Genomic DNA, 27,298 nt, shown 5'->3' with positions numbered 1-27,298 from the left:
TTGTCCTACCCTCCCGTGGCAGCGGGGTCCTATTGGAAACTAAGGGATATTAAGGCCTCCTTTTAATAGAGAACCAGAAGAAAGCATTAGCACATAGTGAATACATGAACTCCTCAAACTATGGTCATCACTGGGAGTGGTCCCGATTATTGTCACTTCGGGGTTGCCGGATCATAACACATAGTAGGTGACTATAGACTTGAAAGATAGGATCAAGAACTCACATATATTCATGAAAACATAATAGGTTTAGATCTGAAATCATGGCACATGGGCCCTAGTGACAAGCATTAAGCATAGCAAAGTCATAGCAACATGAATCTCAGAACATAGTGGATACTAGGTATCAAACCCTAAGAAAACTAACTCTATTACATGATAAATATCATCCAACCCATCACTGGCCAGCAAGCCTACGATGGAATTACTCACGCACGGCGGTGAGCATCATGAAATTGGTGATGGAGGATGGTTGATGATGACGATGGCGACGAATCCCCCTCTTAGGAGCCTCGAACGGACTCCAGATCAGCCCTCCCGAGAGGTTTTAGGGCTTGGCAGCGGCTCCGTATCGTAAAACGCGATGATTTCTTCTCTCTGATTTTTCTCTCTCCGAAAGCAAATATATAGAGTTGGAGTTGGCGTCGGAGGGCATCCGGGGGGCCCACGAGGTAGGGGGGCGCGCCCTAGGGGGGGTGCCCCCCACCCTCGTGAGAAGGGTGTAGGCCCCTTGGTCTTCATCTTTGGCGAGGATTTTTTATTGTTTTTTCTAAGATGTTCCGTGGAGTTTCAGGTCATTCCGAGAATATTTATTTTTTGCACATAAAACAACACCATGGCAATTCTGCTGAAAATAGCGTCAGTCTGGGTTAGTTCCATTCAAATCATACAAATTAGAGTCCAAAACAAGGGAAAAAGTGTTTGGAAAAGTAGATACGACGGAGACATATCAACTCCCCCAAGCTTAAACCCTTGCTTGTCCTCAAGAAATTCAGTTGACGAACTGAAAGAAAGAAAGAAAAACTTTTACAAACTCTGTTTGCTCTTGTTGTTGTAACTATGTCAAGACAGCATTCAAGTTTTCAGCATAGATCATAACTAACCACATTTGCCATAATTCTCAGGTCTCATGATAACTCACATCAATAGCACAATAAACTAGCAAGTCATAATAATAAATCTCGGATGACAACACTTTCTCATAGCCATCATAATATGATATAACAAGATGGTATCTCGCTAGCCCTTTCTGAGACCGCAAAACATAAATGCAGAGCACCTTTAAAGATCAAGGACTGACTAGACATTGTAATTCATGGTAAAAGAGATCCAATCATAGTCACACCCAATATAAATTAACAGTGATGAATACAAATGACAGATGTGATCTCCAGCTAGTGCTTTTTAATAAGTGGGTGATGATTCAACATAAAAGTAAATGGATAGGCCCTTTGCAGAGGGAAGCAGGGATTTGTAGAGGTGCCAGAGCTCGGTTTTGAAATAGAGATAAATTGTATTTTGAGCAGTATACTTTCATTGTCAACATAACAACTAAGAGATGGCGATATCTTCCATGCTAAACACATTATAGGCGGTTCCCAAACAGAATGGTAAAGTTTATACTCCCCCTCCACCAACAAGCATCAATCCATGGCTTCCTCGAAACAACAAGTGCCTCCAACATACATCAGGTCCCAGGGGGAGTTTTTTTGCAATTAATTTTGATTTAGTTTGCATAAAGCATGGGACTGGGCATCCCGGTGACCAACCATTTTCTCGTGAGTGAGGAGCGGAGTCCACTCCTCTTGAGAATAACCCGCCTAACACGGAAGATAATGACAGCCTTGGTTGATAAATGAGCTATTCGAGCATACAAAATAGAATGTTTATTTGAAGGTTTAGAGTTTGGCACATACAAATTTACTTGGAACGGCAGGTAGATACCGCATATAGGAAGGTATGGTGGACTCATCTGGAATAAATTTGGGGTTTAAGGGATTGGATGCACAAGCAGTATTCCCGCTTAGTACAAGTGAAGGCTAGCAAAAGACTGGGAAGCTACCAACTAGAGAGCGACAACAGCCATATACGTGCATTAAAATTAATAAACATTGGATGCAAGCATGAGTAGGATATAATCCACCATGAACATAAATATCGTGAAGGCTATGTTGATTTTGTTTCAACTACATGCCTGAACATGTGCCAAGTCAAATCACTAAAATCATTCAAAGGAGGATACCACCCCATCATACCACATCATAATCATCTCAATAGCATGTTGGCACACAAGGTAAACCATTATAACTCATAGCTAATCAAGCATGGCACAAGCAACTATGATCTCTAATTGTCAGTGCAAACATGTTTATTCATAATAAGCTGAATCAAGAACGAGGGACTCATCATATTTACAAAAACAAAAGAGGTCGAGTTCATACCAGCTTTTCTCATCTCAGTCAGTCCATCATATATCATCATAATTGCCTTTCACTTGCACGACCGAACAGTTTGAATATTAATAAGGGTGCACGTGCATTGGACTAAGCTGGAATCTGCGAGCATTCAATAAATAGGAGAAGACAAGGCAATATGGGATCTGGGTTAAATCAACAATAATGCATATAAGGGCCACTTCAACAATTTAATTATGGTCTTCTCCTACCGACCCCCAAATAAAAGAAAAGAAATAAAACTATTTACACGGGAAAGCTCCCAACAAGCAAAACAAGAACGTGAAATATTTTTGGGTTTTGTTTTTAATTATTACTACTATAGCAGAAAAATAAACTACTACTAATTTTTTTGTTTTGGTTTTCTTAAGGTTTAACAAACTCACAAGAAGAAAGCAGGAAAAACAAAATAAACTAGCATGGATATTACAATGAAAAAGTATGAGCACCGATATCTAGCAATGAGTGTGTGTGAGCATAAATGTAATGTCGGTGAGAAATACGTACTCCCCCAAGCTTAGGTTTTTGGCCTAAGTTGGTCTTTGGCCATGGCTGGCCTGGTGGATAACCATAATAATAGTTGTTGGGGTCGTACTGTGATGAGGAAGAATAGTTGGGATCATACTGTGATGAAGAAGAGGATCTGACTGCCACTGGCTGACAGTCATCTCTGGATCCCAAGAATAAACAGATTGTCGTGGAGGCTCATCTTGTGGCTCCTATTCCAGGGCTGGTGCAGGATTCTTGTAAGCTTGGACGGTAGCCCACGTAACGAGGTAGGGTCCTACAAAATTAAACAAAGAAGGAGCAGGCAAGATAATAGTCTCAGGATGATGTTTGTTAAAGAACAATTGATATTTAAGCTCTCCTGCCCTATTCTTAACCATAAAATCACGTGCCACCATACCTTTATGATCTAGATAAACACGGGGCAGCACCTTTTCTTCCTTCTCAGCATGCCTAATAGGTATGTTAAAATGTGCAGCTAGGCGTGTGGCATAGACGCCTCCAAAGATGGGACCCTTAGTACGGTTCATACTTAACCGTCTAGCAATAATACCGCCCATACTAAAAGTGTTATCACTGTATAAACCGTGGTGCAGAATAATTATATCAGAGATACTAAGGTTTCCACTGTTTCCGCTTCCAATTAAACAACGACTAGAAAATAATGCAAAGTAACGTAAAACAGGAAAATGTATGCTAGTGATTCGTGCATCGGGAACCTTTCTAGTTTCTCCTACAGTGATAGTATCAATAAACGCAGCCACATCATCATGATGTGGTTCTTCTGTGTTGCCCTCAAAAGGGATTAAACAAATCCGACAGAAATCATAAAGTGACATCTCCTTATGCTCAGCATATAAATGAAACTCCACCGTAGGTGGTGAGTTCCTAGAATGAAGATGAAAGTTTTGCACAAACATATTTGTGAGTAAGAGATACTGGTCGCATTGGTCATGGAGGAAAGCGGTGAGGCCTGCATTATGAGCCAATTCATGAAAATCTTCATAGATACCGGCTGCTCTCAAGAAATCATCAAAAGGCCATTCACACGCCCGAATCTCCGCGAGGCGCGGCAAATTATACTTAGGCTTCGGTGCCTTTTCCTTCGAGCTTTGGCTCGACGAGCCCCTCAAAATCTCCTCATTATTTTTCTGAAAGAATCTGAAATTTTTAGTAACTTCAAATAGAAGTGAACCAACTTCAATAATATTGATAGCAACTACTCCTACAAGCGCCTAGAACCTATATCAAGCATTAGAACTACTTGTAACCATATAAATTTGACATGCAAGCTCAAGGACATGGTCACCTAAGCAGCACAAATTTGCAAAGAATAAAGGACTAGAACAAAAACTAATTGGACAATGGAGGAGTCACATACCAAGGAACAATCTCCCCAAGCAGTTTTGCGAGAGGTGCTTTGAGCAAGGAGATCGAAAATCACAGCAAAAGTGGTTGGAACTCGTGCTTGAGTTCGTTTTTCGTGTTTGTGTGAGACAGAGGAAGAATATGGGTGCTGGGATAAGTGGAGGAGGGCCACCATGGCCCACGAGGTAGGGGGCGCACCCTAGAGGGGGGGGCCACCACCCTCGTGGCCAGGTGGCAGCTCCTCCCGCAGTAATTTTTGCACAGTAAATCCTCAAATATTCCCGAAAAAATCATATTAAATTGGCATGTCATTCTGAGGACTTTTATTTTCGGGATATTTTTATATTGCACGGATAAGTCAGGAAACAGACTGAAAATACTATTTTTACTTTATTTAATATAAATAACAGAAAGTAAAAAGTGGGGTACAGAAGTTTGTGCTTCTAGTTTCATCCATCTCATGCTCATCAAAAAGAATCCACTAACAAGGTTGATCAAGTCTTGTTAACAAACTCATTCCGATAATCATGAAACCGGAGAAATTTTGAGTAACACTAAGTTACCTCAACGGGGATATGCACATCCCCTATAATAAGTATATCGTATTTCTTTTTGACAGTAGAAATAGGAAATTCAAAACCTCCAAATATAATCGAAGGAATTTTTCCAATAGAGTTAATACTATGAACTTGAGGTTGTTTCATCGGAAAGTGTACCGTATGCTCATTACCATTTACATGAAAAGTGACATAGCCTTTGTTGCAATCAATAACAGCCCCTGAAGTATTAAGAAAAGGTCTTCCAATAATAATAGACATACTATCATCCTCGGGAATATCAAGTATAACAAAATTCGTTAAAATAGTAACGTTTGCAACCACAACAGGCACATCCTCACAAATACCGACAGGTATAGCAGTTGATTTATCAGCCATTTGCAAAGATATTTCAGTAGGTGTCAGCTTATTCAAGTCAAGTCTATGATATAAAGAGAGAGGCATAACACTAACACCGGCTCCAAGATCACATAAAGCAGTTTTAATATAATTTCTTTTAATGGAGCAAGGTATAGTAGGTACTCCGGGGTCTCCAAGTTTCTTTGGCATTCCACCCTTAAAAGTATAATTAGCAAGCATGGTGGAAATCTCAGCTTCCGGTATCTTTCTTTTATTAGTAATGATATCCTTCGTATATTTAGCGTAAGGATTTCTTTTGAGCACATCAGTTAATCTCATACGCAAAAAGACATGCCTAATCATTTCAGCAAAGCACTCAAAATCCTTGTCATCCTTTTTCTTGGATGGTTTCGGAGGAAAGGGCATGGGTTTCTGAACCCAAGGTTCCCTTTCTTTACCATGTTTCCTAGCAATAAAGTCTCTTTTATCATAACGTTGATTCTTTGATTGTGGGTTATCAAGATCAACAGCAGGTTCAATTTCTACATCATTATCATTACTAGGTTGAGCATCATCATGAACATCATTATTAATATTTTCACTAGGTTCATGTTCATTACCAGATTGTGTTCCAGCATCATACATAGAAATATCATTTGGATTATCAGGTGGTTCAGCAATAGGTTCGCTAGAAGTTTGCACAGTTCTATCATTTTTCTTCTTCTTCTTTTTAGAAGAACTAGGAACATCAATATTATTTCTTTGAGAATCCTGCTCGATTCTCTTAGAGTGGCCTTTAGGATACAAAGGTTCCTGAGTCATTCTACCAGTTCTAGTAGCCACTCTAATAGCATAATCATTTTTCTTACTATTCATTTCATTAAGCACTTCTTTTTGAGCCTTAAGTGCTTGTTCTACTTGAGTGGTAACCATAGAAGCATGTTTGCTAACAAGTTTAAGTTCACCTTTAATATCAGCCATATAATCACCCAAGCGTCTAATCATATAAGCATTTTCTCGATGCGGTTATATCTCCCACGTGTCGAAGCACGACTTAGAGGCATAACCGCATTGAAAGCAATGTCGCAAGTGAGGTAATCTTCACACAACCCATGTAATACAATAGGGGAAAAGATACATAGTTGGCTTACAATCGCCACTTCACACAATTACATGAATAAAGCATTACAACAACCAAATACAATCAAGGTCCGACTATGGAACCAAAATAAACGAAGAACCCCAAATGCGACAAGGTCCCCGATCGACCCCAACTGGGCTCCATTACTGATCAACTAGAACGAAACAACATAAAGGACAAGATCTTCAATGAGCTCCTCCTTGAGCTTGGTTGCGTCATCTGCACGGACTCATCGGCACCTGCAAGCTGGTTTTGGAAGTATCTATGAGCCACGGGGACTCAGCAATCTCGCACCCTCGCGATCAAGACTATTTAAGCTTATGGGTAAGGTAAAGGCATGAGGTGGAGCTGCAGCAAGCGACTAGCCTATATGGTGCCTAACATACGCAAATGAGAGCGAGAAGAGAAGGCAAAGCACGATCGAGAAAATATGATCAAGAAGTGATCCTAGAACAACCTACGTCAAACATAACTCCAACACCATGTTCACTTCCCGGACTCCGCCGGAAAGAGACCATCACGGTAACACACGCGGTTGATGCATTTTTATTAAGGTCAACTTCAGGTTTTCTACAACCGGACGTTAAAAAATTTCCATCTGCCCATAACCGCAGGCATGGCTTTCGAAAGTTCAAATCCCTACAGGGGTGTCCCAACTTAGCCCATGACAAGCTCTCACGGTCAATGAAGGAATAGACCTTCTAGCAAGAAGACCCGATCAGACTCGTAATCCCGGTTACAAGACATTTCGACAAGGTAAAACTAAACCAGCAACACCGCCCGAATGTGCCGACAAATCCCGATAGGAGCTGCACATATCTCTTTCTCAGGGCACACTCAGATTGTCCTAGGTACGGGTAGGCCAGCCCAAAGTTGCCCCTGGTGGCCACTGGCAGCTGACAGGTTGGACCAACACTCAGAGGAGCACCGGCCCGGGGGGGGGGATTAAAATAATGATGACCCTTGAGTCTGCAGAACCCAAGGGAAAGAAAAGGCTAGCTGGCAAATGGTAAAACCAAGGTTGGGCATTGCTGGAGGAGTTTTATTCAAGGCGAACTGTCAAGGGGTTCCCATTATTACCCAACCGCGTAAGGAACTCAAAATCCGGGAACATAACACCGATATGACGGAAACTAGGGCGGCAAGAGTGGAACAAAACAGCAGGCATAAGGCCGTGCCTTCCACCCTTTACCAAGTATATAGATGCATTAATTAAATAAGATATATTGTGATATCCCAACAAGTAAACATGTTCCAACAAGGAACAACATCTCCATGTTCCAACAAGGAACAAACTTCAATCTTCACCTGCAACTAACAACGCTATAAGAGGGGCTAAGCAAAGCGGTAACATAGCCAATCAACGGTTTGCTAGGACAAGGTGGGTTAGAGGCTTGGCTCAACAATATGGGAGGCATGATAAGCAAGTGGTAGGTATCGCAACATAGGCATAGCAAAAGAGCGAGCAACTAGCAAGCAAAGATAAAAGTGATTTGGAGGGTATGGTCATCTTGCCTGAGATCCTGCTAGGAAGAAGAACGAGTCCATGAAGAAGACAAACGAACGTAGATGAACGGATCCTCACAACACGACGTTATCGGAACCAACCCGAAGAAGCAAACAATCATAGTAAACAATCATAGTAAAACAACCACCACATAAACATGGCATGATGCACAATCAAGTATGATGCATGTCCGGTTTAATGAAGCATGGCATCACAAAGTGCACAAACAATCCTACAAATTAAGTGGAGCTCATTATGCAACGGAGTTGCATATTGAAGAAAACACCACATGACTTATTTAGTTCTCTCTCGATTATGTACCCAACAAGATTAAATGTTGTTAGCATGGCAAGAGCTGAAACATGATGAAACTATCTAATCTAGGCAAGTTTAAATGAGGCCCGAACAACAAACCACAAGTCCGGAAACTCCTCATATGCATATATTAGGTTTGGTACTGTTCTGCCCAAAACACAATTTTAGAGTTATTAAACATACAAAGCAAAGCCACCATGATAATCTAGGCATTTTTCAACCCCATTTACATATAAAGTTTATTAAGTTCGGAGCTACGGTTAATTAGTTATGAATTAAAGCATTTTAGCATGGCATAGGAGCAAATTTAATCAAACATCATTTTAAACATTTTAAACATGCATGAAAGTTGGATATTGTGAAACTAGATGAAATTCTAAACAAGTTACATATATAAATTATTTAGATCCGATGCACGATTGTGAAGTTATTAAATGAATGATCATGAAGGGGTTTTCTGCAAAACAGAAAAGCACTGGATAAAGACTAAATCGCAGACAGGGAAAAAACACTGTATATGGGCCGAAACTGGGACAAGCCCAACAGGAAAAAAAATAGATGGGGCGCTGGGGTGTGGCCTCACCTAGTGGACCTTGGCCCGTTTCAGTGGACTGCAGCAGGCCTTGCTGGAGGAGCGCATGCAGGCCTGGCGGGCGAGCAGGGAAAAAGGCCAGCTCGGGTCGCAGTCGATTGCAGCTGGACGCGGTCAACGCACCCGGGAGAGCGCTCATCCTCCTGCGGGCGAAGTAGAGGACGGCGTCGAGGATCATTGGCGGGGCTCCTGTGGGTCGCCGGCGAGGTGCAGGTGCGGATGGCCTTGGACAACGGTGACATGGATGACGAAGAGGCAGGGGACCGGCCGTCTCCAGCCGTGCTCTCGGTCAACGGGCAAACGAGCGGCGTCCCAGGCGCGCGGACGCACGAGGCCGAGGTTGTCGCTGGAGGTCTCCGGTGGTGTGGAGCTTGACGGCGGGGATGGCGCAGAACGGCTGGAACCGGGCGAGGCGATAGAAGGGAGCTATAAGGCCATGGCGGGCTGATGGAGGGTCGAGAAGACCACGCGAGGCGACGGCGAGCACAGGGGGCTTAGCGTCCTCGTCCTCGTCATCTCAGCGAAGGGCAAGGTGGCGGCGCTTGCCGTCAGGAGGTGCGAGGAAGGCCGGGCGGTCCTGATCTGGGCGGACCCAAGGCGGAGGAGCGGTTCCCCGTGATGATTTGAGCATCGGGCGGCCACGGAGCTCCATGTGTCGTTGTGATCCCTGCGAGAGAGAGGAAGCAAGGAGATGAGAGGGAGAGAGAGAAAGGGAAGGGAAGGGAGAAGAGACATGGGCGCAGGGTGAGGGGGGCCGGCCTGATGCACCGGGCGGTGGCTCCGGCGAGGTCGAGGTGGTTGGATCGAGAGGAGGGGATCAGGGGATGGCCTGGTAGGATCTGGATCGCTCCTGAGGAAGGAGGAGACTTGTTCGAGCGCTTCTTTTGGGCTGGTGGGGAGACCGAGGAGAAGGTGGAGGCTCTGGTTGGTTCGCTGGTGATCCCGAGGGGAACCAGAGAGAGTGGCGGCGGAGGGATTCGGAAGATGGGACATGATAGGCTACGGTTTGATCTGATATTTATATCAGATGAGTTTAGGTTAAGGGCTAACTCGTCCCTTCGATCAAAATCGGACGGTCGAGAAAAATAGGCTAGGGATCCCAATTAAGAAAAGGGTGATGTTTTGTAGATGTTTGGTGATGATCCGGACACATTGGTGGCGACAGTTCGGGTCGGGTCCGGGACAGCTTTTCGGACGCGCGCGCGAGGGGGGGTTTGATGCACTGAGCAGAGAGGGTTTCGGGCCGTGCGATCGCATCAGACAACTCCGGAAGTGAAGAGGGGAAATAGGATGGACTAGGTGGGCCGTGGCGAGACTACGGGGGGGAGAAGAGAGCGAGAGGGCCCGGCATCTGTTTCCGAAGACCGAAAACGTCCGACGATAGACCGGCTATAATGCCGCTATAGTTTAACGGTTAGGCTAACAAACGAACTCTGAATGCGATGAAACTTGACAGGCGGCCTACTGACAACATAACAACACCGCATGCCAAATTTTATCCCATTCCGAGAACCTTCTCTGGCCACTTATAAAATACTAATTCGGATATGCCGTGGGCGCGTGCAAGTGTGTCTGGACTCAGAACGGACAACGGACGGAACTGGGGAACCCGGACGGATGCAAGTTTCGAAAACATGATGATGCAATGCACATGATGACATGAAAAGATGCAACACGCAAGAACATGACATGGCAACGATGGCGAATAACTAGAGGACACCTGGCACATCAGTCACGGGGCGTCACACAATTTTAGTAGGAGGGACTTCTGCTTTATCATATCTATAGAGAGAATTTACCTTTACTACCTGTGTCGGGATATCGGGATCAGGAGGTTCTGCAGTAAATAAAGAATTGAGATCATATGTTTCTTCAACAGGCGGTGAATTAAGACCATGTATTTCTTCAATAGGAGGTAAATTCTTAATGTCTTCAGCTTTAATACCTTTTTCTTTCATAGATTTCTTTGCCTCTTGCATATCTTCGGGACTGAGAAATAGAACACCTCTCTTCTTCGGAGTTGGTTTAGGAATAGGTTTAGTAATTGGAGCAGGAGTTGGCTCAGGAGCTCGCTCAGGAGGTGCCCAATTATTTTCATTTGTCAACATATTATTCAATAGAATTTCAGCTTCATCCGGTGTTCTTTCCCTGAAAAGAGAACCAGCACAACTATCCAGGTAATCTCTGGAAGCATCGGTTAGTCCATTATAAAAGATATCAGGTATTTCAGGTTTCTTAAGAGGATGATCAGGCAAAGCATTAAGTAACTTGAGAAGCCTCCCCCAAGCTTGTGGGAGACTCTCTTCTTTAATTTGCATGAAGTTGTATATTTCCCAAAGCAGCTTGTTTCTTATGAGCAGGGAAATATTTAGCAGAGAAGTAATAAATCATATCCTGGGGACTACGCACACAACCAGGATCAAGAGAATTAAACCATGTCTTAGCATCACCCTTTAATGGGAACGGGAATATTTTAAGGATGTAAAAGTAGCGAGTTCTCTCATGCTGGATAATTATGGAAACCTCGTAGGCACCGGATCAGTGATGGATAATTATGCCGAATGCGGTTCATCATGTAACAGTCATAACATAGGGTGACACAGAACTAGCTCCAATTCATCAATGTAATGTAGGCATGTATTCCGTATATAGTCATACGTGCTTATGGAAAAGAACTTGCATGACATCTTTTGTCCTACCCTCCCGTGGCAGCGGGGTCCTATTGGAAACTAAGGGATATTAAGGCCTCCTTTTAATAGAGAACTGGAAGAAAGCATTAGCACATAGTGAACACATGAACTCCTCAAACTATGGTCATCACCGGGAATGGTCCCGATTACTGTCATTTCGGGGTTGCCAGATCATAACACATAGTAGGTGACTATAGATTTAACGCCCTCGATGCGGCTATATCTCCCACGTGTCGAAGCACGACTTAGAGGCATAACCGCATTGAAAGCAATGTCGCAAGTGAGGTAATCTTCGCAAACAACCCATGTAATACAATAAGGGAAAAGAGATACATAGTTGGCTTACAATCGCCACTTCACACAAATACATGAATAAAGCATTACATCATCCAAATACAATCAAGGTCCGACTACGGAACCAAAATAAAAGAAGAACCCCAAATGCGACAAGGTCCCCGATCGACCCCAACTGGGCTCCACTACTGATCGACTAGAACGGAACAACACAAAGGACAAGATCTTCATCGAGCTCCTCCTTGAGCTTGGTTGCGTCATCTGCACGGACTCATCGGCACCTGCAAGCTGGTTTTGGAAGTATCTGTGACCCACGGGGACTCAGCAATCTCGCACCCTCGCGATCAAGACTATTTAAGCTTATGGGTAAGGTAAAGGCATGAGGTGGAGCTGCAGCAAGCGACTAGCATATATGGTGCCTAACATACGCAAATGAGAGCGAGAAGAGAAGGCAAAGCACGATCGAGAAAATATGATCAAGAAGTGATCCTAGAACAACCTACGTCAAACATAACTCCAACACCATGTTCACTTCCCGGACTCCGCCGGAAAGAGACCATCACGGTAACACACGCGGTTGATGCATTTTTATTAAGGTCAAGTTTAGGTTTTCTACAAGCGGACATTAAAAAATTCCCATCTGCCCATAACCGCGGGCACGGCTTTCGAAAGTTCAAATCCCTGCTGGGGAGTCCTAACTTAGACCATGACAAGCTCTCACGGTCAACGAAGGAATAGACCTCCTCCCGAGACATTCCGATCAGACTCGGTATCCCGGTACTCCAAGACATCCTCGACAATGGTAAAACAAGTCCAGCAAAACCGCCCGATGCGCCGACATCCTGATGGGAGCTGCACATATCTCGTTCTCAGGGAAACACCGAATAGGTCAAGCTACGAGTAAAACCAGCCCTCAAGTTTCCCCGAGGTGGCCCCGCAGGCTGCCCATTTCGGACCAACACTTAGATAAGCACTGGCCCGGGGGGGGTTAAAATAAGTTGACCCTCGGGATGCGCGACTCCCAAGGGAAAAAGGCTAGATGGCAAATGGTAAAACCAAGGTTGGGCCTTGATGGAGGAGTTTTATTCAAAGCGAACTGTCAAGGGGTTCCCATTATAACCCAACCGCGTGAGGAATGCAAAATCCGGGAACATAACACCGATATGATGGAAACTAGGGCGGCAAGAGTGGAACAAAACACCAGGCATAAGGCCGAGCCTTCCACCCTTTACCAAGTATATAGATGCATTAATTAAATAAGATATATAGTGATATCCCAACAAGTAAACATTTTCCAACAAGGAACAACATCTCCATGTTCCAACAAGGGACAAACTTCAATCTTCACCTGCAACTAACAACGCTATAAGAGGGGCTGAGCAAAGCGGTAACATAGCCAAACAACGGTTTGCTAGGACAAGGTGGGTTAGAGGCTTGGTTCAACAATATGGGAGGCATGATAAGCAAGTGGTAGGTATCGCAGCATAGGCATAGCAAAAGAGCAAGCAACTAAGCAAGCAAAGATAGAAGTGATTTCGAGGGTATGATCATCTTGCCTGAGATCCCGCGAGGAAGAAGAACGAGTCATGAAGAAGACACACGGACGAAGCCGAACGGATCCTCACAACTCCGAAATGGAACCGAAGCTCACGAGAAAGGCAACACAGAAAGAAGCAAACAACATAGTAAACAACCATCACATAATCATGGCACGATGCACAACCAAGTATGATGCATGTCCGGTTTAAAGAGGGCAAGACATGGCAAAAGCAACAAAGTAATACTACAAATTAAGTGGAGCTCAATATGCAACGAGTTGCATATTGACGGAACACCACACCAATTATTTAGTTCTCTCTCGGTTAGGTACTCAACAATATTAAATGTTGGTTAACATGGCAAGAGGTGTATCATACCAAACTATACCATCTAAACAATTTAAATGGGGCCGGATATAATAAACAACAAAACCGGTAAATCCCCATATGCAATTTTCAATTTGGTGCAACAACAATTTAAGCTATCTTAATTTGTTAATATGATGCGGATGACATGCTCAAGTTTTATGCAAGTTTTATTAAAAGTTGACAAGAGCATTATGAAACATTTGTCACCGTGGTGGAAAGGAGAAAGGGTGCCACGGCAACGATAATGAAAACGGTGCCACGGCAACGTTCCGGTTCCAGTAACTCGATTGAGATACCGATGCAAAGGAGAAGTGTGCGGAACATGACATGCATGGATGGTGGGGAGTGATCCCGGATTCCGGGTGTCCCACGAGTGGCATGGCAAAAAGAGGGGCGACGTGCACCGACAATTCGAGCACGGAGCAAGCACGAGCATCTCATACAACACACAACATTCGTTCACGGGCGTCGTCTCGAGGGTTATACCTTCGAAGGGTGCGTTATCGGAGCGGTTCGGGTCAAGCAGTGTAGTTGTTCGCGATCGTCGTGGGAAGTAGTGGTACTCGGTCGTCGTGGAAGTAGTTGTTCACGGGTCGTTGTGGGAAGTTGTCCTTCTCGTGGTGACGGTAGTTTTTCACCCGACGGTCTTTGGAAACGGTCACGACGTACAGGGTTCGTAGATGTTCGGGTCGAGGGTAGCAGTACTTAGTATCTTGCGGAACTTGACGGTCCGTCATGGTACTTGGCGGTCTCGGTACTTGGCGGTCTCGATTGGAGCAGCAACATGTAGCCAAACTTGGGGTCTCGGTCCTGGCAATCAAAAGGGTACTTGCGGTCTTGACGAACCCGTAGTGGTACTGGGTGAGATCATGGCCATGGTAGTCTTTGGACTTGGAGTTTTGTGTAGTCGAACTTGAGGTGCTCCTGGACCGGCTGGACTTGGCGCGTCCGACAGCAAAAGATACACAAATCGGGGTCGGTGGTGACTATGAGGAATCCAACGACGAGGCACTCGGCATCGAGGTCCCGCAGCGCATCAGCGGCAGGAGGCAGGCCCTAACAGAGATGGAACATGGCGGACCCATGTGGAGGGGAACACGACGAAGTGGACGGCAGCGGCTTGCTTGCCGGCAACGGCTGGAGACGGAGGTCGCCGGTGCAGGGACTCGACCGGAGTCAACGACGCGGTCATCGCTGGCCCACGCAACGGTTCAGCGAGGCAGGACGCTGGTGATGCAAAGGTCAGGGCGGTACTGTGGTGGCGCCACATAGCAGAAGAAGAAGAGGGAGGCGCGACAGAGGCAATGGCACGCGGGTCCGGCGAGCTCCAACCCGTGGCGGCGCACGCGCAGAGGTAGGTCGCAGCGCGCGCGAGGTGGCCAGGTGGCGGCGACGGGCGACGCTGGGAAGAGCAGCTGCAGCAGGGCGTGGAAGGAGGAGTAGCAGAGGAAGGGGGCCGCGCGGAGGGTCGACGTGCTCGCCGGCGCGAGGTGCGCATAGGCGAGGGAGAGTCAGGGAGGAGACGTGCGCGTCGGGGTCCTGTGGGTGGCGGCGCGAGGGAGATGGGGATCGAGGAGATGTGGATCGAGCGCGTGCGTCCTCTCCTGGCGGCGCGAGGTTAGCGAGAGGAGGGAGAGATGGGAGATGGGGATCGGGTTGCGGTACTAGGGTTAGAAAGCGGGACTGGGAAGCGGGCCGGCCTGGACTGAGGCCCAAGTGACCAGCTGGGCTACTCTCTCTCTCTCCCACTCCTTTGTTTTTTTAAAAAACAGAGAACTAAAAGAAAGGAAAAAGGACAGCGGAGAAGGTTGAAGAAGAATTTGGACAAGCGGTAAATTTTCTTAGACTCACAAAAATATGTTAGGTCCGAGAAAATTAGGAAAGACTAAGATTGAAAGAATAAATTCAAATTTCTTTGAATTTAATTCAATAGGTTTGAACTAGGATAGATTTTAGGAGTGCCCAAAAATGTTGAGAAATTAGGTGGAGCTCCGGAAAATGACGAAAGGACATGTGGCAAAGTTAGAGGCCAAGAGTTGAGAAGGAAAAAGGCATGGAACTTAGCTGTAAGTGTGTTATGGTGATTCCAAATTAATGGAATGGTTTTTATATAGCTCCCTAAATATTGGGAGGATATGTTATAAAGAGAAACACCATGTGAATTCCCTCGATTTAAATGGAGCGAAGATCCATACGGTTTATTAATATGAGTTGCAAAGATTAATGACATGATGGCATGATGACAAGATGCAATGCACATCATGCAAAGATGAATGCAATGCATGACACGCAAGCAAAGACAACGCAACAACAGCGAATAACTGGATGACACCTGGCACATCGGTCTCGGGGTGCTACAATAGACTTGCAAGATAGGATCAAGAACTCACATATATTCATGAAAACATAATAGGTTCAGATCTGAAATCATGGCACTCGGGCCCTAGTGACAAGCATTAAGCATAGCAAAGTCATAGCAACATCAATCTCAGGACATAGTGGATACTAGGGATCAAACCTTAACAAAACTAACTCGATTACATGATAAATCTCATCCAACCCATCACCGGCCAGCAAGCCTACGATGGAATTACTCACACACAGCGGTGAGCTTCATGAAATTGGTGATGGAGGATGGTTGATGATGACGATGGCGACGAATCCCCCTCTCCGGAGCCCCGAACGGACTTCAGATCAGCCCTCCCGAGAGGTTTTAGGGCTTGGCGGCGGCTCCGTATCGTAAAACGCGATGATTTCTTCTCTCTGATTTTTCTCTCTCCGAAAGCAAATATATAAAGTTGGAGTTGGCGTTGGAGGGCATCCGGGGGCCCACAAGGTAGGGGGGCGCCCCCCACCCTCGCGAGAAGGGTGTGGGCCCCCTGGTCTTCATCTTTGGCAAGGATTTTTTTTCTAAGATGTTCCGTGGAGTTTCAGGTCATTCCAAGAATATTTGTTTTTTGCACATAAAACAACACCATGGCAATTCTGTTGAAAACAGCGTCAGTCCGGGTTAGTTCCATTCAAATCATACAAGTTAGAGTCCAAAACAAGGGCAAAAGTGTTTGGAAAAGTAGATACGACGGAGACGTATCAGACCCACCAGACGGGCCACTGTATTTCGCGAAAAAAACGTTTCCCCCTGACTGCTGGGACCCACCAGCTACATCTTCGCACGCAAGGAAGTGCGTCCGGGCAAAAAAAATGATTCGCCCCCTGACTGCTGGGACCCACCAGCTACATCTTCACAGGCAAGGAAGTGCCTGACAGTCGGGACCCACCTGGTCGAAGCGTACGTAGCGTTTTCATTCTGGTCGCAAACGTGTACGTACATACTGGTCGATGTAGAGGCGCGCACATGTCGTAGTAGAGGCGCGCACATATCATTTACACGTACGTACAACGGCCAGGGTGCAAGAAAGAAAATACGGCCACATATGTGTACACACGGGCGGGGTCTCGAACGCCTACGCGCGCATACGTACGACCAGGGCTCGTGTACATGGCTGGGTCGGAACGGAGAAACAGCGTCGTCGTCGTGTTCATGGGGAGGCAACGGAATGCATAGTGTTCATGGGGAGGCAACGAAATGCGTCGTGTTCATGGGGAGGCAACAGAATGCGTCGTGTTCATCGGGAGGGCTTGGACGGAACAGGCGATGGAAACGAGGCCTGGCGTACTGCAGAACGGAGGAAACGGCCATGTGTTCGACCAGCCACGTTCGAAACAGGATCCTGTTCACCGGGAGGGGTCTCGCGTACCGCAAAATGGTGGAAACGGACCTCCTACGGTCGAAACGGGGGTCCTATTGATCGGGAGGGGTGTGGCGTACCGCCAAACGGACCAAACAGACTTGTGTTGGAGCGCTAGGTCGAAACGGGGGTCCTGTTCGTCGGGAGGGGTGTGGCGTACCGCAAAACGGGACTCCACGGGATACTGTTCATCTCCACCGTCGACCTCCTCCAGCCTCCACGGGCTCCTGTTCATCCAGCCTCCACCGCGCGCTACTCCACCAGCTACTATTCAACCACCCCTCCACCATCTAGTGTTCATCCAGCCCTTCACACCACGGGGTCCTGTTCAACCACCCCTCCACAGGCACCCCTCCACCATCTACTGTTTATCCAGCCCTCCACGCGACGGGGTCCTGTTCAACCACCCCTCCACCGTCTACTGTTCATCCAGCCCTCCACACCATGGGGTCCTGTTCATCCACCCCTCCACGGGCACCCCTCGACCGTCTACTGTTTATCCAGCCCTCCACCACACCACGGGGTCCTGTTCATCCAGAGGAAACGCCACCGCTCACTATTCATCCAACCCCCCCTCCCCCCGCAACACTCACTGTTCATCCCATCGATCAGCTTTAGTTAGCAGCAGTAGCGAAGGAATCGCTTGATCGGGTTCAGTTAACAGCCATCGATCGATCGCTCGGGTTCAGTAATGCGTAGCCTACAGTGCAATCGCTCGGGTTCAGTTAGAGCCCAACGCCTCGCTCGGGTTCAGTTAGAGCCAATGCCTCGCACACACGCGCGCACGTGTACGAGAGAAACGCGCATCGCTCGGCCCCGACCTTCCACCGTAACCGGGAACTCCCCGAAATCTTCCTCGCCCTCGCTTCTACCACGGTTTTTTCCGTCATGGACGGCCCAAAGAATGTCATGCAGCTGCGTCTCCGGCCCGCCCAGGACGAAAAGCCCATTTTCTATCATGATTTTTTGTCATAGAAGTAGGATCCCACCACATCTGTGATGATACCGGGTTTTGTCACAATTATCGTCATAGAAGTGTCATATGTATGACAGAAAAAAATTCGTTCGGCCCAAAATGTCATGGATGTGTCTTTTTTTGTAGTGCAAGTTCTTTTCCATAAGCACGTATGACTATATTCAGAATACATTCCTACATTACATTGATGAATTGGAGCTAATTCTGTGTCACCCTAGGTTATGACTGTTGCATGATGAACCGCATCCGGCATAACTCTCTATCACCGATCCATTGCCTACGAGCTTTCCATATATTGTTCTTCGCTTATTTACTTTTCCGTTGTTATTGTTATCATCACTACAAAACACCAAAAATATTACTTTTGCTAGCGTTACCTTTTGCTACCGTTACCACCACTATCATATTACTTTGCTACTAAACACTTTGCCGCAGATACTAAGTTTCCAGGTGTGGTTGAATTGACAACTCAGCTGCTAATACTTGAGAATATTCTTTGGCTCCCCTTGTGTTGAATCAATAAATTTGGGTTGAATACTCTACCCTTGAAAACTGTTGCGATCCCATATACTTGTCGGTTATCAAGACTATTTTCTGGCACCGTTGTCGGGGAGGGTAGGACAAAAGATGTCATGCAAGTTCTTTTCCATAAGCACGTATGACTATATTCGGAATACATGCCTACATTACATTGATGAATTGGAGCTAGTTCCATGTCATCCTAGGTTATGACTGTTACATGATGAACCGCATTCGGCATAACTCTCTATCACCAATCCATTACCTACGAGCTTTCCATATATTGTTGTTCGCTTATTTACTTTTCCGTTGCTATTGTTATCATCACTACAAAACACCAAAAATATTACTTTTTCTATCGTTACCTTTTGCTACCGTTACCACCACTATCATATTACTTTGCTACTAAACACTTTGCTGCAGATACTAAGTTTCCAAGTGTGGTTGAATTGACAACTCAGCTGCTATTAGTTCAGAATATTCTTTGGCTCCCCTTGTGTTGAATCAATAAATTTGGGTTGAATACTCTACCCTCGAAAACTGTTGTGATCCCCTATACTTGTGGGTTAACAAGACTATTTTCTGGCGCCGTTGCTTGGGAGCATAGCTCTATTCTTTGAGTCACTTGGGATTTATATCTGCTGGTCACTATGAAGAACTTGAAAGACGCGAAAACAAAAATTTATCCCTCTACTACGGGGGGAGGTAAGGAACTGCCATCTAGCTCTGCACTTGATTCACCTTCTGTTTTGAGTAAGCTTGCAACACCTAAACCTGCTTCTGCTATTGATTGTGATATGCGGCATATTATTGATGATGCCACTTCTGCTATGCATGATACTTATGATGAAACTACTTCTATGCTAGATACTACCGTGCCACTTGGTGAATTTCTTGATGAACAACTCGCTAGGGCTAGAGAGAATGAAATTATTGAAACTGATAATATTGATGAAAGTGATAATGAAGGCTCTCCTAATAAATATGAATTGCCTGTTGTGCCTGAGGGCTGTGTTATGGATGAAGAAACTAAAAGAAACTTTCTTGCATGCAATGATAGAAGTGATCTTAAGAAATTATTAGCTAAGCTTAAACAAAAAACTCTGAATGCTAGAATGAAATATGATCCTTCTTATGCTATTTCACCTATCTTTGTTACTGATAAGGATTATGAATTCTCTATTGATCCTGATATAATTAGTTTGGTTGAATCTGATCCATTTTATGGTTATGAATCTGAAACTGTTGTGGCACATCTTACTAAATTAAATGATATAGCCACCCTGTTCACTAATGATGAGAGAACTCGCTATTTTTATATCCTTAAAATATTTCCGTTCTCATTAAAGGGTGATGCTAAAATATGGTTTAATTCTCTTGATCCTGGTTGTGTGCGTAGCCCCGAGGATATGATTTATTACTTCTCTACTGAATATTTCCCTAGTCATAAGAAACAAGCTGCCTTAAGGGATATATATAATTTTGTGCAAATTGAAAAAGAGAGTCTCCCACAAGCTTGGGGGAGGCTTCTACAATTACTTAATTCTTTGCCTGATCACCCTCTTAAGAAAAATGAAATACTTGATATCTTTTATAACGGACTAACCGATGCTTCCGGAGATTGCCTGGATAGTTGTGCTGGTTCTGTTTTCAGGGAAAGAACACCGGATGAAGCTGAAATTCTATTGAATAATATGTTGACAAATGAAATTAATTGGACACTTCCTGAGCCAACTCCTAAGCCTATTCCTAAACCAACTCCGAAGAAAAGAGGTGTTCTATTTCTCAGTCCTGAAGATATGCAAGATGCAAAGAAATCTATGAAAGAAAAGGGTATTAAAGCTGAAGATGTTAAGAATTTACCTCCTATTAAAGAAATACATGGTCTTAATTTACCGCCTATTGAAGAAACACATGGTCTTGATAACCCGACACAGGTAGTAAAGGTAAATTCTCTCTATAGATATGATAAAGCTGAAATCCCTCCTACTAAGTTTGCTAGACAATGTTTGGATGATTTTGATAACTTTATGGTTAACCAAGAAGATTTCAATGCTTATTTTGGTAGAAAATTGAAATAAAATGCTTATATGATTGAACACTTGGGTGATTATATGTCTAGAGTTAAAAGTGAACTTAAACTCATTAGTAAACATGCTTCTATGGTTACCACTCAAGTAGAACAAGTGCTTAAAGCTGAAAATGATTTGCTCAATGAATTGAATAGTAAGAATAATGACTATGCTGTTAGAGTGGCTACTAGAACTGGTAAAATTACTCAGGAACCTTTGTATCCTGAAGGCCACCCTAAGAGAATTGAGCAAGATTCTCAGAAACTAATATAGATGCACCTAGTCCTTCTAAAAGGAAGAAAAAGAAAAATGATAGGACTTTGCATGCTTCTAGTGAACCTGTTACTGACACACATGAGAATCCCAATGATATCTCTATTTCTGATGCTGAAACACAATCTGGTAATGAACATGAAACTAGTGACAATGTTAATGATAATGTTCATGTTGATGCTCAACCTAGGAATGATAATGATGTAGAGATTGAACCTGCTGTTGATCTTGATAACCCACAATCAAAGAATCAATGTTATGATAAAAGAGACTTTGTTGCTAGGAAACATGGTAAGGAAAGAGAGCCTTGGGTTTAGAAACCCATGCCTTTTCCTCCTAAGCCATCCAAGAAAAAGGATGATGGGGATTTTGAGCGCTTTGCTGAAATGATTAGACCTATCTTTTTGCGTATGCATTTGACTGATATGCTTAAAATGAATCCTTATGCTAAGTACATGAAAGATATTGTTACTAATAAAAGAAAGATACTGGAAGCTGAAATTTCCACCATGCTTGCTAATTATACTTTTATAAGGGTGGAATACCTAAGAAACTAGGAGATCCAGGAGTACCAACTATACCATTCTCCATTAAAGAAACTATGTTAGAACTGCTTTATGTGATCTTGGAGCCGGTGTTAGTGTTATGCCTCTCTCTTCATATTGTAGACTTGATTTGAATAAGTTGACACCTACCGAAATATCTTTGCAAATGGCTGATAAATCAACTTCTATACCTGTCGGTATTTGTGAGGATGTGCCTGTTGTATTTGCAAATGTTACTATTTTAACGGACTTTGTTATTCTTGATACTCCCGAGGATGATAGTATGTCTATTATGCTTGGAAGACCCTTTTTGAATACTACAGGGGCTGTTATTGATAGCAACAAAGGCAATGCCACTATTCATGTTAATGGTAATGAGCATACGGTGCACTTTCCGAGGAAACAACCTTAAGTCCACAGTATAAACTCTATTGGAAAAATTCCATCGATTATTTTTGGAGGTTTCGAATTTCCTCTTTCTACTATCAAGAAGAAATATGATATTCTAATTATTGGGGATGTGCATATCCCCGTTGAGGTAACCTAGTGTTATTCAAAATTTCTCTGGTTTCATGTTACTCGAAATGAGTTTGTTAACAAGACTTGATCAACCTTATTAGTGGATTCCTTTTGATGAGCATGAGATGGATGAAGTTTGAAAACACAACTCTCTGTATCCTCTTTTTACTTTCTGTTATTTATTTTAAATCAAGCAAAAATAGTAATTTCTGTCTGTTTTCTGAATTATTCATGCAATAAAAAATACCCCGAAAATAAAAGTTCTCCAAATGCCCTGAAAATTAAATATGATTTTTTCTGGAATATTTGAGAATATCTCGCGCTGAGAACACAGCAGGGGGAGCAAGCACCTGGCCAAGAGGGTCCACGGCGCGCCCACCGCCCTGGGCGCGCCCCCCTGCCTCATGGGCCCATGGTGGCCCCCCTCCACTTATTCCTGCACCCACACACTTCTTATTCTTCCCAAAAAAATCACCATGCAGCTCAAGCACGAGTTCTAGCTCATTTTGTTGCGATTTTCGATCTCCTTACCCAAAGCACCTCTCACAAAACTACTTTGGGGGATTGTTCCTTGGTATGTGACTCCTACATTGGTCCAATTGGTTTTTGTTCAAGTACTTTATTCATTGCAAATTTGTGCTGCCTATGTGACCATGTTCTTGAGCTTGCATGTCAAATTTATATGGTTCCAAGTAGTTATAATGCATGATATAGGCTCTAGGCACTTGTAGGAGTAGTTGCTATCAATTTTGTTGAGTTTGGTTTACTTTTATTTGAAACTACTAAAAATTTCAGAAATTTTTCAGAGAAAAAATATGCTTAGGAAAATGTACCAAGGTGGTTCTTCAAGGAAACAAGGACCCAGACTTGCAATGCGTGATGCTGATGTTGAGCCACCAAGGGACGCTCCGGTGCGGCCTTGTGAATGGCCTTCGGAGGACTTCATGGATCAAGCTGGAATTAAGGAAGAATTTAACGCATACTTGTGTAACGCTGATCTTGTGAGCTTCGAGGCAGAAAAGTGCCGCCAGTACTACTATCTCACTAGTTCCCCTGTGAGGAGGTTTGAATTTTCATCTTCACGCAATTCTCAAACTGTCCTGTTTGATCTTTATGAAACTTCTTATACTATGGACTTAGAGGATTTTACCATTGCTTGCAAATTTCCACAATGGGGTAGTACTAGTGAACCTCTCAAATATGAGTTTAGAGATTTTCTTGCTAGTATAACTGTGGGGAAATCTAGAGATATAACACAAGCTACCATAGGGAGCATTCATTTTCCTGCTATACATTATTTTGCTCTCTTCATAGGTAGATGCATTAATGGTAAAGATGAAGCATGTCACATGTGTGTCCCTGACCTTAGTATTCTTAGGGGTGCGGTGTTAGGAGATAAATCTTATAATTTGGGAGCCATTGTTGCACGTAGGTTGCATCACAATAGATTTAATGGAGACTTCTTTGGTGGAATTTATACAATCCGTATAGCTAATTTTCTTGGTATAACCATACGTGAGGATGATATTGAGTTGCCTCCTGCTTATTTGGATTACGAGGCTATGGTTCGTCATCATTTTGTTGAGAGGAACGATTAGTTCCTCCAGTACCGACTAATCTTTGACAGACGACGCACCTATCACGTCGCTCTCCCTCCTTCTACTTTCTTTGACTTTCAGGCAAAAGGGAGATACTTTATAACTAGAGAGGAGGCGGAAGAGTATAAGAGGAGGGCTGAGATAGCTCGCCTCCAAGCTGCAGCCCGTGATGTAATGACTGCTGCATCTCAGTACGACCCCGACTACAACTTTGGATATCCGCCGGGCCATCCGTGGAATTAGACCAACTTACACCAAAAGCCTAAGCTTGGGTAAGTATGTATTTCTCATCGACATTACATTCATGTTCACACACTTGTTGCTAGTTGTCGGTGCTCATAGTTTTTCATTGTAATATCCATGCTAGTTTATTTTCTTTTCATGCTTTCTTGTTGTGTATTTGATAAACCTTAAGAAAAACAAAAAAAATAGTTTTAGTTTTTAGCTAGCTTTAATTTCTATGCTTGTAGTAGTAATTAAAAATAAAACCCAAAAAGATTTCCTGTTCTTCTTTTCTTTTCTTTGGGGGTCGATAGGAGAAGACCATGATTAAATTGTTGAAGTGACTCCTATATGCATTATTGTTGATTTAACCAAGAGTCCATATTACCTTGTCTTCTCTAGTTTATTGAACGCTTGCAGATTCCATCTTAGTCCAATGCATGTGCATTGTTATTATTATTCACATCATTCGGTCGTGCAAGTGAAAGGCAATTATGACGATATATGATGGACTGATTGAGATGGGAGAAGCTGGTATGAACTCGACCTCTCTTGTTTTTGTAAATATGATTAGTTCATCATTCTTGATTCAGGCTATTATGAATAAACATGTTTGCAATGACAATTAGAGATTATAGTTGCTTATGCCATGCTTAATTAGCTAGGAGCTTATAATGGTTTACCTTGCGTACCAACATGCTATTAAAATGGTTGTGATGTGGTATGATAGGGTGGTATCCTTTTCTGAACGATTCAAGTGGCTTGACTTGGCACATGTTCACGCATGTAGTTGAAACAAAATCAACATAGCCTCTATGATATTTATGTTCATGACTATTGTCGCTCTCTAGCTGGTCGCTTCCCAGTCTTTTCTAGCCTTCACCTGTACTAAGCGGGAATACTGCTTGTGCATCCAATCCCATAAACCCCAAAGTTGTTCCATATGAGTCCACCATACCTACCTATATACAGTATCTACCTACCGTTCGAAGTAAATTTGTATGTGCCAAACTCTAAACCTTCAAACAAACATTCTGTTTCGTATGCTCGAATAGCTCATGTATCAACTAGGTTTATCCGTATCTTCCATGTTAGGCAGGTTATTCTCAAGAGGAGTGGACTCCGCTCCTCACTCACGAGAAAATGGTTGGTCACCGGGATGCCCAGTCCCATGCTTTATGCAATCAAATCAAAATAATTGCAAACAAAACTCCCCCTGGGACTGTGATTAGTTGGAGGCACTCGTTGTTTCGAGCAATCCATGGATTGATGCTTGTTGGTGGAGGGGGAGTATAAACTTTACCATTCTGTTTGGGAACCACCTATAATGTGTGTAGCATGGAAGATATCGCCATCTCTTGGTTGTTATGTTGACAATGAAAGTATACTGCTCAAAATATTACTCATCTCTATTTCAAAACCTAGATCTGGCACCTCTACAAATCCCTGCTTCTCTCTGCAAAGGGCCTATCTATGTACTTTTATGTTGAGTCATCATCCTCTTATTAAAAAGCACCAGTTTGAGAGCACCGCTGTCATTTGCATTCATTACTGTTAATTTACATTATGTATGACTTGACTGGATCTCTTCTACCATGAATTAAAATGTCTAGTCAGACCTTGATCTTTAAAGGTGCTCTACATTTATGTTTTGCGGTCTCAGAAAGGGCTAGCGAGGTACCATCTTGTTATATCATATTATGATTGTTTTGAGAAAGTGTTGTCATCCGAGATTTATTATTATTGCTCGCTAGTTGATTATGCTATTGATATGAGTAAACATGAGACCTAAGAGTTATTGTGAATATGGTTAGTTCATAATCTTTGCTGAAAACTTGAATGCTGGCTTTACATATTTACAGCAACAAGAGCAAACAGAGTGTGTAAAAGTTTTTCTTTATCACTTTCAGTTTGTCAACTGAATTGCTTGAGGACAAGCAAAGGTTTAAGCTTGGGGGAGTTGATACGTCTCTGTCGTATCTATTTTCACAAACACTTTTGCCCTAGTTTTGGACTCTAACTTGCATGATTTGAATGGAACTAACCCGGACTGATGCTATTTTCAGCAGAATTGCCATGGTGTTATTTATGTGCAGAAACAAAAGTTCTTAGAATGACCTGAAACTCCATGATGATTTCTTTTTGGAAATAATAAAAAATACTGGCAAAGAATCAAGGCCAGGGGGGCCATGCCCTAGCCATGAGGGTGGGGGCGCGCCTACGCCCCTGGGCGCACCCCCTGCCTCGTGGCCCCCCTGGAGCTCCACCGACCTCAACTCCAACTCCATATATTCGTGTTTGGGGAGAAAAATATAAAGGAGAAGGATTCATCGCGTTTTATGATACGGAGCCGCCTCCAAGCCCTAAACTCTCTCGGGAGGGTTGATCTGGAGTCCGTTTGGGGCTCCGGAGAGGAGAATCCATCGTCATCGTCATCATCAACCTTCCTCCATCACCAATTTCATGATGCTCACCACCGTGCGTGAGTAATTCCATCGTAGGCTTGCTGGACGGTGATGGGTTGGATGAGATTTATCATGTAATCGAGTTAGTTTCGTTAGGGTTTGATCCCTATAATCCACTATGTTCTGAGATTGATGTTGCTATGACTTTGCTATGCTTAATACTTGTCACTAGGGCCCGAGTGCCATGATTTCAGATCTGAACCTATTATGTTTTCATGAATATATGAGAGTTCTTGATCCTATCTTGCAAGTCTATAGTCACCTACTATGTGTTATGATCCGGCAACCCCGAAGTGACAAAAATCGGGACCAGTCCCGGTGGTGGCCGTAGTTTGAGGAGTTCATTTATTCACAATGTGTTAATGCTTTGGTCCAGCACTCTATTAAAAGGAGGCCTTAATATCCCTTAGTTTCCACTAGGACCCCGCTGCCACGGGAGGGTAGGACAAAAGATGTCATGCAAGTTCTTTTCCATAAGCACGAATGACTATATTCGAAATACATGCCTACATTACATTGATGAATTAGAGCTAGTTCTGTGTCACCCTAGGTTATGACTGTTACATGATGAACCGCATCCGGCATAACTCTCTATCACGGATCCATTGCCTACGAGCTTTCCATATATTGTTCTTCGCTTATTTACTTTTCCGTTGCTATTGTTATCATCACTACAAAACACCAAAAAAT

This window comes from Triticum urartu, chromosome 1A, assembly GCF_056163025.1.
Source record: "Triticum urartu cultivar PI428250 chromosome 1A, HENAU_Tu73, whole genome shotgun sequence".
Lineage (NCBI taxonomy): Eukaryota > Viridiplantae > Streptophyta > Magnoliopsida > Poales > Poaceae > Triticum > Triticum urartu.
Note: the sequence above shows the minus strand (reverse complement) of the source record.